Source organism: Triticum aestivum, chromosome 5A (genome assembly GCF_018294505.1).
Source record: "Triticum aestivum cultivar Chinese Spring chromosome 5A, IWGSC CS RefSeq v2.1, whole genome shotgun sequence".
Lineage (NCBI taxonomy): Eukaryota > Viridiplantae > Streptophyta > Magnoliopsida > Poales > Poaceae > Triticum > Triticum aestivum.
The window spans coordinates 388,569,161-388,583,902 of record NC_057806.1 but is presented as its reverse complement, the minus strand read 5'-3'; the positions used below and the strand labels follow the sequence as shown (position 1 = coordinate 388,583,902).

The following is a 14,742-nucleotide window of genomic DNA, read 5'->3' as shown; positions in this document are numbered from 1 at the left end:
GGCGGATCTCGGGTAGGGGGTCCCGAACTGTGCATCTAAGGTCGATGGTAACAGGAGGTAGGGGACACGATGTTTACCCAGGTTTGAGCCCTCTTTATGGAGGTAATACCCTACTTCCTGCTTGATTGATCTTGATGGATATGAGTATTACAAGAGTTGATCAACCACGAGATTGTAATGGCTAAACCCTAGAAGTCTAGCCTGTATGACTATGGTAATGAGGATCTCTCCCCCTCCGGACGAAGTCCTCCGGTTTATATAGACACCGAGAGGATCTAGGGTTACACAAGGTCAGTTACAAAGAAAGGAATCTACATATTCGGTCGCCAAGCTTGCCTTCCACGCCAAGGAGAGTCCCATCCGGACACGGGTGCAGTCTTTGGTCTTCGTGTCTTCACAGCCCATCAGTCCGGCCCATGGCTAACAGGTCGGACGCCCGAGGACCCCTTAGTCCAGGACTCCCTCAATAGCCCCTGAACCTGGCTTCAATGACAAGGTATCCGTCGCATAGATCTGTCTTCGGCATTGGAAGGCGGGTTCCTCCTTCCGAACTCCAAAATAGTCTTCGGACATCCCAATGTGTCCGGACTTGTAACACATACCACACACAACTGTAGAGAGAATATAATATTTCACGAATCCAATCCGCTGATGACATCACGCCTGTTCGGTCATGATTTCGAACCGTTACCAGACTGCAGCTCCATGTTTCGAGACACAGTTTCCATTGGCACGTCTTGTCAAAGCAGAGATCGTGTCCCCTCATTGTGGGATTCTCATCAATACGGGTATGGGTAACCCAACCGTGTCGTTTACACATCCCTTGGGAATAGGCGAGTTTTAAGGCGAGTGGGGAGGCGTTTGACATTCGCGGCCTTTATTAAGGGATAAGGATTCGTCCTCATTCACCCACACCTTCTCATTCATCTGCCCATCCATTCTTGAGCTCCAGCGCTCAAGCTCTAGCTTTCCCTGCCCGAGAAAGCACTCCAACCATGTCCGGATCCGAAGCTGGAGGCAAGTGGATGGCCTCCTCCGTTAAGAAGAAAGATATCAAAGAGCTCCGAGAGGCCGGATACCTGGCCAAGGATATCGTTCACCGACTTACGGCCAAGGGACAAATTGTCCCTACCCCGAGCCTCATGAGAGGTGGTGTTCCTCGTGAATTTTGTCCACGGGCTGGGATTCCCTCTCCACCCGTTTGTCCGTGGACTGATGTTTTACTACGGTCTAGACTTTCACGATCTAGCCCCCAACTTTATCCTCAACATCTCGGCATTTATAGTCGTGTGTGAGGCCTTTCTCTGCATCCCACCTCACTCCGGCCTATGGCTGAAGACCTTCAATGTGAAGCCAAAGATGGTGAGCGGCCAACAGGCAGAGTGCGGAGGCGCCATGGTGGGCAAGATGCCCAATGTCACCTAGCTCGAAGGTTCCTTTGTGGAGACAATGAAGGGGTGGCAATCGGGGTGATTCTACATCACCGAGATGCGCGAGACCAACTGGGCGGCGGCCCCCGAATTCCGATCCGGAGTTCCGATGCGGCTCACCTCCTGGCAAGAGAAGGGCCTAACCTGGGGTTCTTTGAACGAGCTGATTGGGCTCCAGACGTGTGTCCAAAACATGATAGCCAAGAGGATCAAACTTGTCAACGTGATCCAGGTTATGCTCATCCGCCGGATCCTTCCGTGCCAACGCCGGACTTGCTATTTGTGGGAATTCGATCCGGCCAAGCACCAGACGCTGCTAGAGCTCTTCGGCACAACGCACGAAGATATCTGGAAAGTGCTTTTCAAGGCCGGCGAGACACCACCGCCTACGACCGAGGATCGTGGGCTTAGCTTAAAGCGCCAGGCTAATTCGCTACACCACAACACTTGATTAGGGGCAATTAACTGCCGGGAGAAATACCTGACCAAGGGCAAAGAAACTGCCAGGAATTGATAACTGCCGGTGGAAGTACTACGGGCAGAGGAACTGCCGGGAGAAGTTAACGAACGAGGGCACCCAAACTGCCGGCAATGAGGTCCACTTGGCAGGTCATCCTATCTGCCGGCCCACCTAAACTGCGGCCTGTTATCTGCCGGGTAATCAAACTAATGGGCCTAAGCGCGCTCGCGTGGGAGAAAGGGCGCGAGATCTAATATTTGGCCCAAAGGGTTCTTTTAGTCATCGCCCTGACCATTTCTTCCCCAAATCTTGCAAAACCTAACCCTCCAACCCGACCACGCCGCCGCGTCCAACCAGACCACGCCGCCGCCACCACCTCCACCAGCCACTCCACCTCAGCGTAGGCTTCCGCCCCGAGCACAGTCGCCGCCGACCGCCTAGTCGTCGCCGAGCACCCTCCTACACCGACGAATCCCTTGGCCGCTTCCTCCCCATCCCCTGCTGCACCTAGCGCCTGCTTCCTCCCGAGGAAAGTCGCCGATCGCCCTCCATCCCCACCACAACAGCCACCTCCTCCGCAGGTTTCCTCCGCCGAGCAGGCCTCCTCCTCCTCAAGCTTTCTCCCCCAAGCAGGGCCTCCTCCTCCACGAGCATCCCTCCCCGAGCACTAAGTTGGGCTGCCTCATGTTTCCCTCACCTGAGCAGGGCCCCTCTCCCGAGAAGCTCCACCTCCTGTACATCCTCCCCCAGGTGCAGCGCCGCCTCCTTGCCCACCGAGAGCACTTGGCCGGTGAGATTTCATTCTTTGTAAACTTTTGTTCCCTTTTTCTTCTGACCAGTAACTAGAACAACTTCAGAAAGTGTTTTGAGTTTATATGACAGTACATTTGTGAAAATAACGGCTAGCCCCAAGTTTTTCTTATGGTGAGGAGATCTTCCATTGCAGCAAATTGTCGCTACAACTGCATACTAAATCAGTGAATCCCAGTAGGAGTACTACATGCAAGCTCTGGGAAGATAAGTTTAAAGGCCGTGCTGCAAATATAGCTAGAGAACTTCTTTCTGTATATTTTGGTGCAAATGTAGACTGAAAGTGGAGTACCACTTCTAGAGTTAAACAATTTTAACTAGTGAATGTGTTAGTTCTATGACCCCGCAAAAAAGAATGTGTTAGTTCTATGAATATAGATATATGGGGTTTGATCTGGAATTTTCTTCTATAATTTTCTATTTCTAGTTTGCCACTGCTCCCAGTCATCCGATTCTGGAATTTTATGATCAATAGTTGTCTATCATAGTAGAAATCCCTTCAAGTGTTGCAACCTTTATTATTGAATTGAAAAACATTTGCTTGATAATTTATTTTTTCTAGAGTAAAATGATAGCAATTTGGTTTTGTACTGTCACCACTACTGGAAATAGCATGGCATCATGACTTATTAAATTACAAGATCCCCTATTGTTAAAACTTCTTTTATTTAGCTTAACACTTAAGAACAAATACATCCATAGCTATGTTCATAGAGATGGTACACAGCTTAAGATGTGCATGTGGTTCAGATTTTGGAAAAGGGTCTACTGGCAGTGCCATGTACAAGTAATATAACCCTAGCAGTACAGTACCTTGTCATGCAGGGCCACGAGTAATATAAGACTGCTGTTTTGTTGCTGATAATTAGAACGTTTGGATGCTTGTTGTTTAGGTTGTGCGTCTAGGTTTGGTAGTAGTGCTGGTGTGTGTGGCTTAGTCTCTGATGTTTTCAGTAATGGAAATTGGGAGCTATGCTCCTAAGTAGAAAAATTGGAAGAATTAGGACATGAGGCTAGCTGAGTACCATGCTCTTTTCTCCTATATGTAATTCTTACAAACTGTTCCCTAATTTTCATTTGATGCTTTCACTGAAATATTTTTTTGGATTGTTTGTCTTGTGAGCAGCGTACATCTTCTTTGTCCTCTCCAAGCAGTGTCAACTACTCCATACAAGCACATAAGCTTATGCTCTTATGATTATATATTTACTTTTGGATACATGTTTGCTGCTATTTCAGAACATTGAAACTTATTTAGCATTTCGTTTCTTATATGCTTCATGCAAATGAAACTGCAGTAAACATATGAACTGAGATTTTGCTTGCCATCTGTATACATGCCCTGAATTTGATTAGTCTTTTTATGCATACAACTACTGGAAGCTTTTACATGTCCTGGAACTGAGCTTTTACATGCCCTGTGTATTCTGAAGATTAGTCTTTTGTTATTGGGCAGTACTTGAAACAGAGTCGTTGGTCTCCTGACATATAACCATTTATGAAGAGCATAGGTGATGCCTTCTCTTGTATTCCTATGCATAGTCCAGTACTTTTTTATGTGTAAAAAGTGGCTGACCTAGCATAGTGGCATTACACTTTTTTGTATTTTGTACACATCAGGAACCTTGCTATAGATACACACTGAAAGTTGAAAATGATGCTAGCAGAAATTGGTGTTCTGTCAGCTACGCATCTGTTTTAAAACATGATATGACTACTTGCTTTGGAATACTTATCTGATCCTATCTCATGTATATTTTAGTTATTTCTAGACAAATCTTTAGGAACCAAGTTCATTTACAACTCAAAGTCTTGTGCATGGAGGAGAATTGAGATACTTGCTCATTCTGTACTTGTCAAAACGTATGTGTAGATATTCTGCTCATTCTGGTTGATGCTACTACTTGATTAATGTCTTCTTTACGAGCTTCTACCTTGTGTAAATAACATGATTATTTGGCAGCCTGGTTTCATATCTTTGAATCTTATGTGAATAAACTATGTCCAAGTGTTTTCTGTTCTTTGCTTAACTAGATATCAAAGTATAAACAACAAGCTCATGTACAAGATGGCAATTATGGTGGTTATTTAGTTTATTTCATTGATTCTCGACATATTAATTGATTCTAGAGTCCTAGCTTTATGCAAGGAGATGTAAAAGAAGCAACAAGTAATTTCCCTTCTCCTTTCTTTTACAATTGTCATGATTTTATATGACCTTTTTTAGTTAAAACCTGTTGTCGTTGGTCTGAATATTTTGATCATTAAAATTTGTGATGAATTCTTAAATTGATTAGGAAGACTGGATGTGTAAAACTTTGTTTATGTCGCTGGGTGCAGGTCTTTTATATCCTTCCAATACCTTGAACTAACTATTTTCTCTGCGGTTACATATATGCACATCTTATGCTCATTTGCAGGGCTTCAGCAAAGTTTGGCCGACCTTTTGGTGGCTAATATTTAGAAGCTATATTTAATCCAAAGCTTTTCTTTAACAGAGCAATTCAGCTGGTACGTTTGCAAGTAAATTTATGCCAGTACAAGTGCTAGTAGCAGAGCCGAGAACATGTTAGGACATGACGATTAATGGATTATTCATGCAGGTTCCTGTCAAACTTTTCTATCAACTATGTGCCCATATCCTCTGGCACGCAAAATCCCCCCTCAAGAGGCGAGCCATTAGTGTTTGATGTCTGAGACTATGTCCATTTTTTGTGCTACAATATAGATATTTACCAAGATTATTAGCTTATAGCAGTTCTACCATCTTCTCTGTTCAGGTTGGCATCATCGTTGGAAGATCTTCTGCACTATCTACACGATGTTTCTTCTACATGATAGCACTTCACGTCTACATGATGTTTCTTCTACATGATAGCACTTGAAGACTACATGACGTTTCTTGTATTCGCAGCTCAAACCATTTGTGTAGCTTAGTTTGAACAAAAGGTCTTATTGTCTTGCATGTAAACTCTATTTAGTAATGTAGCTAGATGCTACTGAACGCATGTACAAATGTCAAAATACTAAAGTGTTTGTCATTACGTGTTTGAGATCTGCTATTGAATCTTGAGTGAATTCCTCTATGAACAGAAATCAAAAGAAATATAAATGCTACCAAATTCCTGTATGAATAGAAATCGAAAGTATTATATATGCTACCAGGATCAGGAAAATTGGCGGGTAAGTAAAAGACAAGGGCAGACTATCTGCCAGGAATTGCATTACCGGCATATACTTCTATCTGCCGGGAAAACGAGGCTTCCTGGCAGTATAACTGCCGGGAGATCCATTTCCCGGCAGTCGTTCTTGTGGTAGTTCTATCTGCCAGGAGAATCTCTGTCCCGACAGTTTGTCTGCCCTCTTATGGGTCTTCTCCCGGCAGATTACATGCCATTGCATCCGTGTTGTGGTGTAGTGATTTGGTAAGTTCTTTCATGTTTTCAAGGTATAACCTTTACTGGCGTATTTTGAGGAAGGAGTCTAAGCCCTCTTATCAATTTTTTAGGCCTGAACCGATGTAGTGAGGCGGATTAACTGTGTGGCCCCGCTACCCGAAGACGAAGAAACCCCATGAAGATGCTATTTTCGGCGCCTTATGATGTGCCGGAGAAGAAGGCCAAGAAGATGACCAAAGGGACCAGGAGTGGCCTTCACCGAAAGGGTGCTTCAGACACGTCGTCGGAAGACGAGACTGACTCTTCGGCCACCGAAGACGACGGCGAGGAGGAAGAAGGCGGCTCCCCCCTGCGGGGGGAAGGAAGAAAAGGGAGGCCTCCACAAATCCGGAGGCGAAGGCGCCCAAGAGGGGGAAGGGCTCCCTTGCGAATAACTCCACATGGGATGTCGATAGCAGTCCGGAGCGAATGCCCTGGACCAAGCCTTGGGCTACCTCGTAAGTACCAAAAACCCTATGCACCTCCCAATAACTGGCCTTTCCATTTTATAATATTAATATGTTTAAATTATGCCATCACAGTCCGGCCCGCGACGGCTCCCCGCGATCCTCGACAGAGGGTTGCTAGACTCAAAGGAGATGGCTAGCATGTCTCCGCCGCCTGCTCACTCTGTCTCGCCCAAGGGTGATGACGAGGTGGTGTCCCAAAGGACCTTCCCCGACCAGGGGGAGGTTCCAGAGATCGTCAGGGTGGCGTCCAAGGATGACTCCTCGGCCGCCGGACACATGGGGGAAAAAGCCCCCATGGGGACTGATGATGGGGGCCGAGTTCCATTCGGCCCTCAGCCGGATACCATTTCGGAGACCTACACGACTCTAGAGTCCAGTGAACGGCCTTCCCTGAAAGGAGGAGGTGTGCCTATTCCGCCGGCAACTTCTGTCCAACCAGAGGCACCGGATAATCTGTTGGAAGTGCTGCGAGGCGCTTCCATTGTAGATGAACACCGTGTCCTTATGGGTACGGTGATCGAAAAGGTTCAGTCTGCTAAAAGCAGACTGACCGAAGCCCGCGCTAGCCTTTTAACACGCTCTGAGGTAATAATTGTAAAAAGAATATCACAGCATAGACAGGAGCCCCTGATGCTCTGTTTGGTGTTCGGAAAGAAAAAGCCGATCAGAGGATCAAAACAATTTTCGCAGGAGTCTAACATAAGATGTCTATGTGAATAAGCAGGCGTCGCTGCTGGCTGTTGCCGCTCATACTGCGGAGTTCTCCGGACAGAAGCGGAGCCTGGAGCGGGCCGATGAATAGCTCGACCTCATGAAGAAGCAGCTGGAGGACAGCCAAGGTATGCAGTAACCTGTGCGTATATTTTTAGGAAGGATGAATGTTTTCGTGCTGACTAAAGTGTCATTAACTTTGTTAGGGGCCACGACCGAGGTGGCGGCCCTCAAGAAGGTGATGTCTACTATGCAACCTTCTTCTTGTAGACGTTGTTGGGCCTCCAAGTGCAGAGGTTTGTAGGACAGTTGTAAATTTCCCTCAAGTGGATGACCTAAGGTTTATCAATCTGTGGGAGGTGTAGGATGAAGATGGTCTCTCTCGAACAACCTTGCAACCAAATAACAAAGAGTCTCTTATGTCGCCAACACACCCAATACAATGGTAAATTGTATAGGTGCACTAGTTCGGTGAAGAGATGGTGATACAAGTGCAATATGGATAGTAGATATAGGTTTTTGTAATCTGAAAATATAAAAACAGCAAGGTGACTAATGATAAAAGTGAGCACAAACGGTATTGCAATGCATTTTAACAAGGCCTAGGGTTCATACTTTCACTAGTGCAAGTTCTCTCAACAATAATAACATAATTGGATCATATAACTATCCCTCAACATGCAACAAAGAGTCACTCCAAAGTGACTAATAGCGGAGAACAAACGAAGAGATTATTGTAGGGTACGAAACGACCTCAAAGTTATCCTTTCTGATCGACCTATTCAAGAGTCTGTAGTAAAATAACATGAAGCTATTCTTTCCGTTCAATCTACCATAGAGTTCGTACTAGAATAGCACCTTAAGACACAAATCAACCTGTCGGTGTACTAGAATAGGGGTACCCTAGTACCGCGAACTTGTGCACGGGCAGTTGCAGCACCCCGCGGCAAGGCTTGCCGGGCTAACACCAAGATCCTCCGTGGTTCCCTTGGAGCTATTCAAGAACAAAGTATTTAAGCTCAGGAGACAAGGCCCCGGCAAGAGGAGCTTGCCGGGAAGGCCAACCAAGGTACTCCAAGGAACTTGCCGCGACGCGCCACGCGCTCCGGCAAGGCAACAAGGCCCCGGCAAGAGGAGCTTGCCAGGAAGACCAACCAAGGTACCTCGAGGCCCGGTGAGCGGCAAGCTTCCGGACCCGACAAGATAACAGCAGCGGCAAGGCGCTTGCCGTGGCAGGCGGCCACTCTGTGCCCACGCTCCAGCGCATCCACCAACGTGTCGCTCTGGGGGCCTCTCCAGGCGCGCGTGGCGGGAGGCTGTGCAGCCAGCGGTGCGCAGTGGCATGCGAAGCTGACAAGATCGCCATCGTGGCGAACGGTGGCGCCCCTAATGGTCCTTTTATGCACTGTTTGGGTGATTCAGATGGGCATTTAATGCCCTTGTCCCCTGCCGTCAGGGTTAGGTAGGGTGCACTGTACAAGTAACTGTACCAACCACCTCACTTTTTACATTTGTACCCTTCTCTGCATTGCCACCTGTCGGTGACCCCTTTAGCGTATAAAAGGAGGCCCATGCGCAACGTAGAGGGGGTTCGGGGGTTCGGAGGGTTCGACTCATTCGTAACCCGGAAAAACACTATGCTCTCTCTCTGGAGCAAGAACACAAGATAATCAAACAAGCAGCAGTAGGAGTGTTATCTCTCCGGAGAGCTCCGAAGCTGGGTAAACTGCTCGTGTGCTTCGCCTCGATCTGCTCTTCGTGTGATCTCCGCCCCCCGCCGAACCGAAAGGGGCCCGGTCCGCTGGCCCCATAGGTGTTCGTGGATCAGTTTCCCCGACATCTTTGGCGCGCTAGGTAGGGGGCGTCGAGATTGTGTGAACATGATCCGGCGTTCACACGAGCTAGATCTTCATTCCCTTCATCAACATGCCACCGAAGAAGAAGACTTCGGCGGCAGCCGCTCCGTCCACGTCACTTCCGCCACCGTTGGAGCAAACGGGTGGTGGAATGGACGCCGGCGGAAGAATGGACGTCGACGAGGAAGCTTATGATGCTGCCGGGTCCAAGGACAAGGCTGCACAAACCTCGGCGACTGTACATGTTCCGCGCCACTCTCAGGAGGCGCAAGACCAACAGCGTCATGGCACTTGCAGTGTCATACGCATGATAGGCCAAGACCAAGCTGGTGGATCTCGGGGCGCTCAAGACCAGCATGCATGCCAACGTGCTGGCACGAGCGGGGCACGGTCGCCTGGACGAGATACTGCTCCTTCTAACATAGTTAGAAGTCCGAGCACGTCCCGCTCCTCGCGCCGTCCGCCACTGCCACCCACCACTCCAGCAGAAGCTTTGGCGCGAGCTCAACTGCTCCTAGATTACCCTCCGACGTCGGACAAGATCGACGAATGGAGGGCCACCATTCAGAGTCTCATCGGCTATGCCAACGGCGACACTCCACGGCGGCCGAGCGCGTTGCCGCCGCGACAGGGTTGCCGGGCGCGAGCCGGTGGCGACGAAACGGGTGGAGCTGCTATTGGGGAACGTAGTAATTTCAAAATTTTCCTACGCACACGCAAGATCATGGTGATGATATAGCAACGAGGGTAGAGTGTTGTCTACGTACCCTCGTAGACCGAAGCGGAAGCGTTGACGCAACATAGAGGAAGTAGTCGTACGTCCTCCGGTTCAACCGATCCAAGTACCGTTACTCCGGCACCTCCGAGTTCTTGACACGCGTACAACTCGATGACGCACCCTCGATCTCCGATCCAGCAGAGGCGTCGAGGGGGAGTTCCGTCAGCACGACGGCGTGGTGACGATCTTGATGTTCTCCTGTTGCAGGGCTTCGCCTAAGCACCGCTACAATATGACCGAGGTGTAATATCGTGGAGGGGGGCACCGCACACGGCTAAGGAACGATCAATGATCAACTTGTGTGTTCTAGGGTGCCCCCCTACCCCCGTATATAAAGGAGGAAGGGAGGAGGTGGCCGGCCCTAGGGGGGGCGCGCCATGAGGAGGGGGAAACCTACTCCAAGTAGGTTTCCCTCTCTTTTCCTTATCTTATTTGGAGGGGGAAGGAAAGAGTACTAGTATTAGGAAGTAGTACTAGTAGTAGTAACAGGAAGAGGGGGAAGGAGAAAGGAAAGGGGGGGGCGGCCCCCCTCCCCAATTCGGATTGGGCTTGGGGGGGCGCGCCCCCTTCCCTTGCTCCTTCTCTCTTCCTCCTACATGGGCCCAATAAGGCCCATATACCTCCCGGGGGGTTCCGGTAACCTCCCGGGGCTCCAAACTTCTCCGGAACCTTTCCGGTGTCCAAATATATCCGTCCAATATATCAATCTTTATGTCTCGACCATTTCGAGACTCCTCGTCATGTACGTAATCATATCCGGGACTCCGAACAACCTTCGGTACATCAAAATACATAAACTCATAATATAACTGTCATCGAAACCTTAAGCGTGCGGACCCTACGGTTCGAGAACGATGTAGACATGACTGAGACACATCTCTGGTCAATAACCAATAGCGGGACCTGGATGCCCATATTGGTTCCTACATATTCTACGAAGATCTTTATCGGTCAAACTGCATAACAACATACGTTGTTCCCTTTGTCATCGGTATGTTACTTGTCCGAGATTCGATCGTCGGTATCCAATACCTAGTTCAATCTCGTTATCGACAAGTCTCTTTACTCATTCTGTAATACTTCATCTTATAACTAACTCATTAGTTACATGCTTGCAAGGCTTAGGTGATGAGCATTGCCGAGAGGGCCCAGAGATACCTCTCCGACAATCGGAGTGACAAAACCTAATCTCGAATTATGCTAACTCAACATGTACCTTCGGAGACACCTGTAGTACTCCTTTATAATCACCCAGTTACGTTGTGACGTTTGGTAGTACCCAAAGTGTTCCTCCGGTAAACGGGAGTTACACAATTCTCATAGTTACAGGAACATGTATAAGTCATGAAGGAAGCAATAGCAGAATACTAAACGATCAAGTGCTAAGCTAACGGGATGGGTCATGTCAATCACCTCATTCTCCTAATGATGTGATCCCATTAATCAAATGACAACACATGTCAATGGTTAGGAAACATAACCATCTTTGATTAATGAGCTAGTCAAGTAGAGGCATACTAGTGACTATATGTTTGTATATGTATTCACACATGTATCATGTTTCCGGTTAATACAATTCTAGCATGAATAATAAACATTTATCATGAAATGAGGAAATAAATAATAACTTTATTATTGCCTCTAGGGCATATTTCCTTCAGTCTCCCACTTGCACTAGAGTCAATAATCTAGATTACATAGTAATGATTCTAACACCCATGGAGTCTTGGTGTTGATCATGTTTTGCTCGTGAGAGAGGCTTAGTCAACGGGTCTGCAACATTCAGATCCGTATGTATCTTGCAAATCTCTATGTCTCCCACTTGGACTTGATCCCGAATGGAATTGAAGCGTCTCTTGATGTGCTTGGTCCTCTTGTGAAATCTGGATTCCTTTGCCAAGGCAATTGCACCAGTATTGTCACGGAAGATCTTCATTGGTCCCGATGCACTAGGTATGACACCTAGATCGGAAATGAACTCCTTCATCCAGACTCCTTCATTTGCTGCTTCAGAAGCAGCTATGTACTCCGCTTCACATGTAGATCCCGCCACGACGCTTTGTTTAGAACTGCACCAACTTACAGCTCCACCGTTTAATAAAAACACGTATCCGGTCTGCGATTTAGAATCGTCCGGATCAGTGTCAAAGCTTGCATCGACGTAACCATTTACGATTAGCTCTTTGTCACCTCCATATACGAGAAACATATCCTTAGTCCTTTTCAGGTATTTCAGGATGTTCTTGACCGCTGTCCAGTGATCCACTCCTGGCTTACTTTGGTACCTACCTGCCAAGCTTATTGCTAAGCATACGTCAGGTCTGGTACACAGCATTGCATACATGATAGAGCCTATGGCTGAAGCATAGGGAACATCTTTCATTTTCTCTCTATGTTCTGCTGTGGTCGGGCATTGAGTTTGACTCAACTTTACACCTTGTAGCACAGGCAAGAATCCTTTCTTTGCCTGATCCATTTTGAACTTTTTCAAAATTTTGTCAAGGTATGTACTTTGTGAAAGTCCTATTAAGCGTCTTGATCTATCTCTATAGATCTTGATGCCCAATATGTAAGCAGCTTCACCGAGGTCTTTCATAGAAAAACTTTTATTCAAGTATCCCTTTATGCTATCCAGAAATTCTATATCATTTCCAATTAATAATATGTCATCAACATATAAAACTAGAAATGCTACAGAGCTCCCACTCACTTTCTTGTAAATACAGGCTTCTCCAAAAGTCTGTATAAAACCATATGCTTTGATCACACTATCAAAATGTTTATTCCAACTCCGAGATGCTTGCACCAGTCCATAAATGGAACGTTGGAGCTTGCACACTTTGTCAGCACTTTTTGGATCAACAAAACCTTCAGGTTGCATCATATACAACTCTTCTTCTAGAAATCCATTCAAGAATGCAGTCTTGACATCCATTTGCCAAATTTCATAATCATGAAATGCAGCAATAGCCAACATGATTCGGACAGACTTAAGCATCGCTACGGGTGAGAAAGTCTCATCGTAGTCAACCCCTTGAACTTGTCGAAAACCTTTTGCAACAAGTCGAGCTTTGTAGACAGTAACATTACCATCAGCGTCAGTCTTCTTCTTAAAGATCCATTTATTCTCAATGGCTTGCCGATCATCGGGCAAGTCAACCAAAGTCCATACTTTGTTTTCATACATGGATCCTATCTCAGATTTTATGGCCTCTAGCCATTTTGCGGAATCTGGGCTCATCATCGCTTCCTCATAGTTCGTAGGTTCATCATGGTCTAGTAACATGACTTCCAGAATAGGATTTCCGTACCACTCTGGTGCGGATCTTACTCTGGTAGACCTACGAGGTTCAGTAGAAACTTGATCTGAAGTTTCATGATCAATATCATTAGCTTCCTCACTAATTGGTGTAGTTGTCACAGGAACCGGTTCTTGTGATGAACTACTTTCCAATAAGGGAGTAGATACAGTTATCTCATCAAGTTCTACTTTCCTCCCACTCACTTCTTTCGAGAGAAACTCCTTCTCTAGAAAGGATCCGATTTTAGCAACGAAAATCTTGCCTTCAGATCTGTGATAGAAGGTGTACCCAATTGTCTCCTTTGGGTATCCTATGAAGATACATTTCTCCGATTTGGGTTCGAGCTTATCTGGTTGAAGTTTCTTCACATAAGCATCGCAGCCCCAAACTTTGAGAAACGACAACTTTGGTTTCTTGCCAAACCACAGTTCATAAGGCGTCGTCTCAACGGATTTTGATGGTGCCCTATTTAACGTGAATGCGGCCGTCTCTAAAGCATAACCCCAAGACGATAGCGGTAAATCGGTAAGAGACATCATAGATCGCACCATATCAAGTAAAGTACGATTACGACGTTCGGACACACCATTTCGCTGTGGTGTTCCAGGTGGTGTGAGTTGCGAAACTATTCCACATTGTTTCAAATGTAAACCAAACTCGTAACTCAAATATTCTCCTCCACGATCAGATCGTAGAAACTTTATTTTCTTGTTACGATGATTTTCTACTTCACTCTGAAATTCTTTGAACTTTTCAAATGTTTCAGACTTGTGCTTCATCAAGTAGATATACCCATATCTGCTCAATTCATCTGTGAAGGTGAGGAAATAACGATATCCGCCACGAGCCTCAACATTCATCGGACCACACACATCTGTATGTATGATTTCCAACAAATCTGTTGCTCTCTCCATAGATCCGGAGAACGGTGTTTTGGTCATCTTGCCCATGAGGCACGGTTCGCAAGTACCAAGTGATTCATAATCAAGTGATTCCAGAAGTCCATCAGTATGGAGTTTCTTCATGCGTTTTACACCGATATGACCTAAACGGCAGTGCCACAAATATGTTGCACTATCATTATCAACTCTGCATCTTTTGGCTTCAACATTATGAATATGTGTATCACTACTATCGAGATTTAATAAAAATAGACCACTCTTCAAGGGTGCATGACCATAAAAGATATTACTCATATAAATAGAACAACCATTATTCTCTGATTTAAATGAATAACCGTCTCGCATCAAACAAGATCCAGATATAATGTTCATGCTCAACGCAGGCACCAAATAACAATTATTCAGGTCTAAAACTAATCCCGATGGTAGATGTAGAGGTAGCGTGCCGACCGCGGTCACATCGACTTTGGAACCATTTCCCACGCGCATCGTCACCTCGTCCTTAGCTAATCTTCGCTTAATCCGCAGTCCCTGTTTCGAGTTGCAAATGTTAGCAACAGAACCAGTATCAAATACCCAGGTGCTA

The 14,742-nt window shown here is 46.5% G+C and overlaps 1 long non-coding RNA gene across 2 annotated transcripts; it reads left to right on the top strand.

The window, feature by feature from the left end:
* Positions 1-2,180: 2,180 nt before the first annotated feature.
* On the top strand, positions 2,181-5,780 carry LOC123103530 (uncharacterized). 2 transcript variants are annotated; one of them, XR_006449853.1, is made up of 4 exons: positions 2,181-2,680; positions 2,837-5,211; positions 5,304-5,391; positions 5,481-5,780. It is a non-coding gene; the product is annotated as an uncharacterized lncRNA (long non-coding RNA). The 2 variants fall into 2 exon arrangements; XR_006449852.1 differs by having other exon boundaries at positions 2,181-5,211.
* Positions 5,781-14,742: the final 8,962 nt, after the last annotated feature.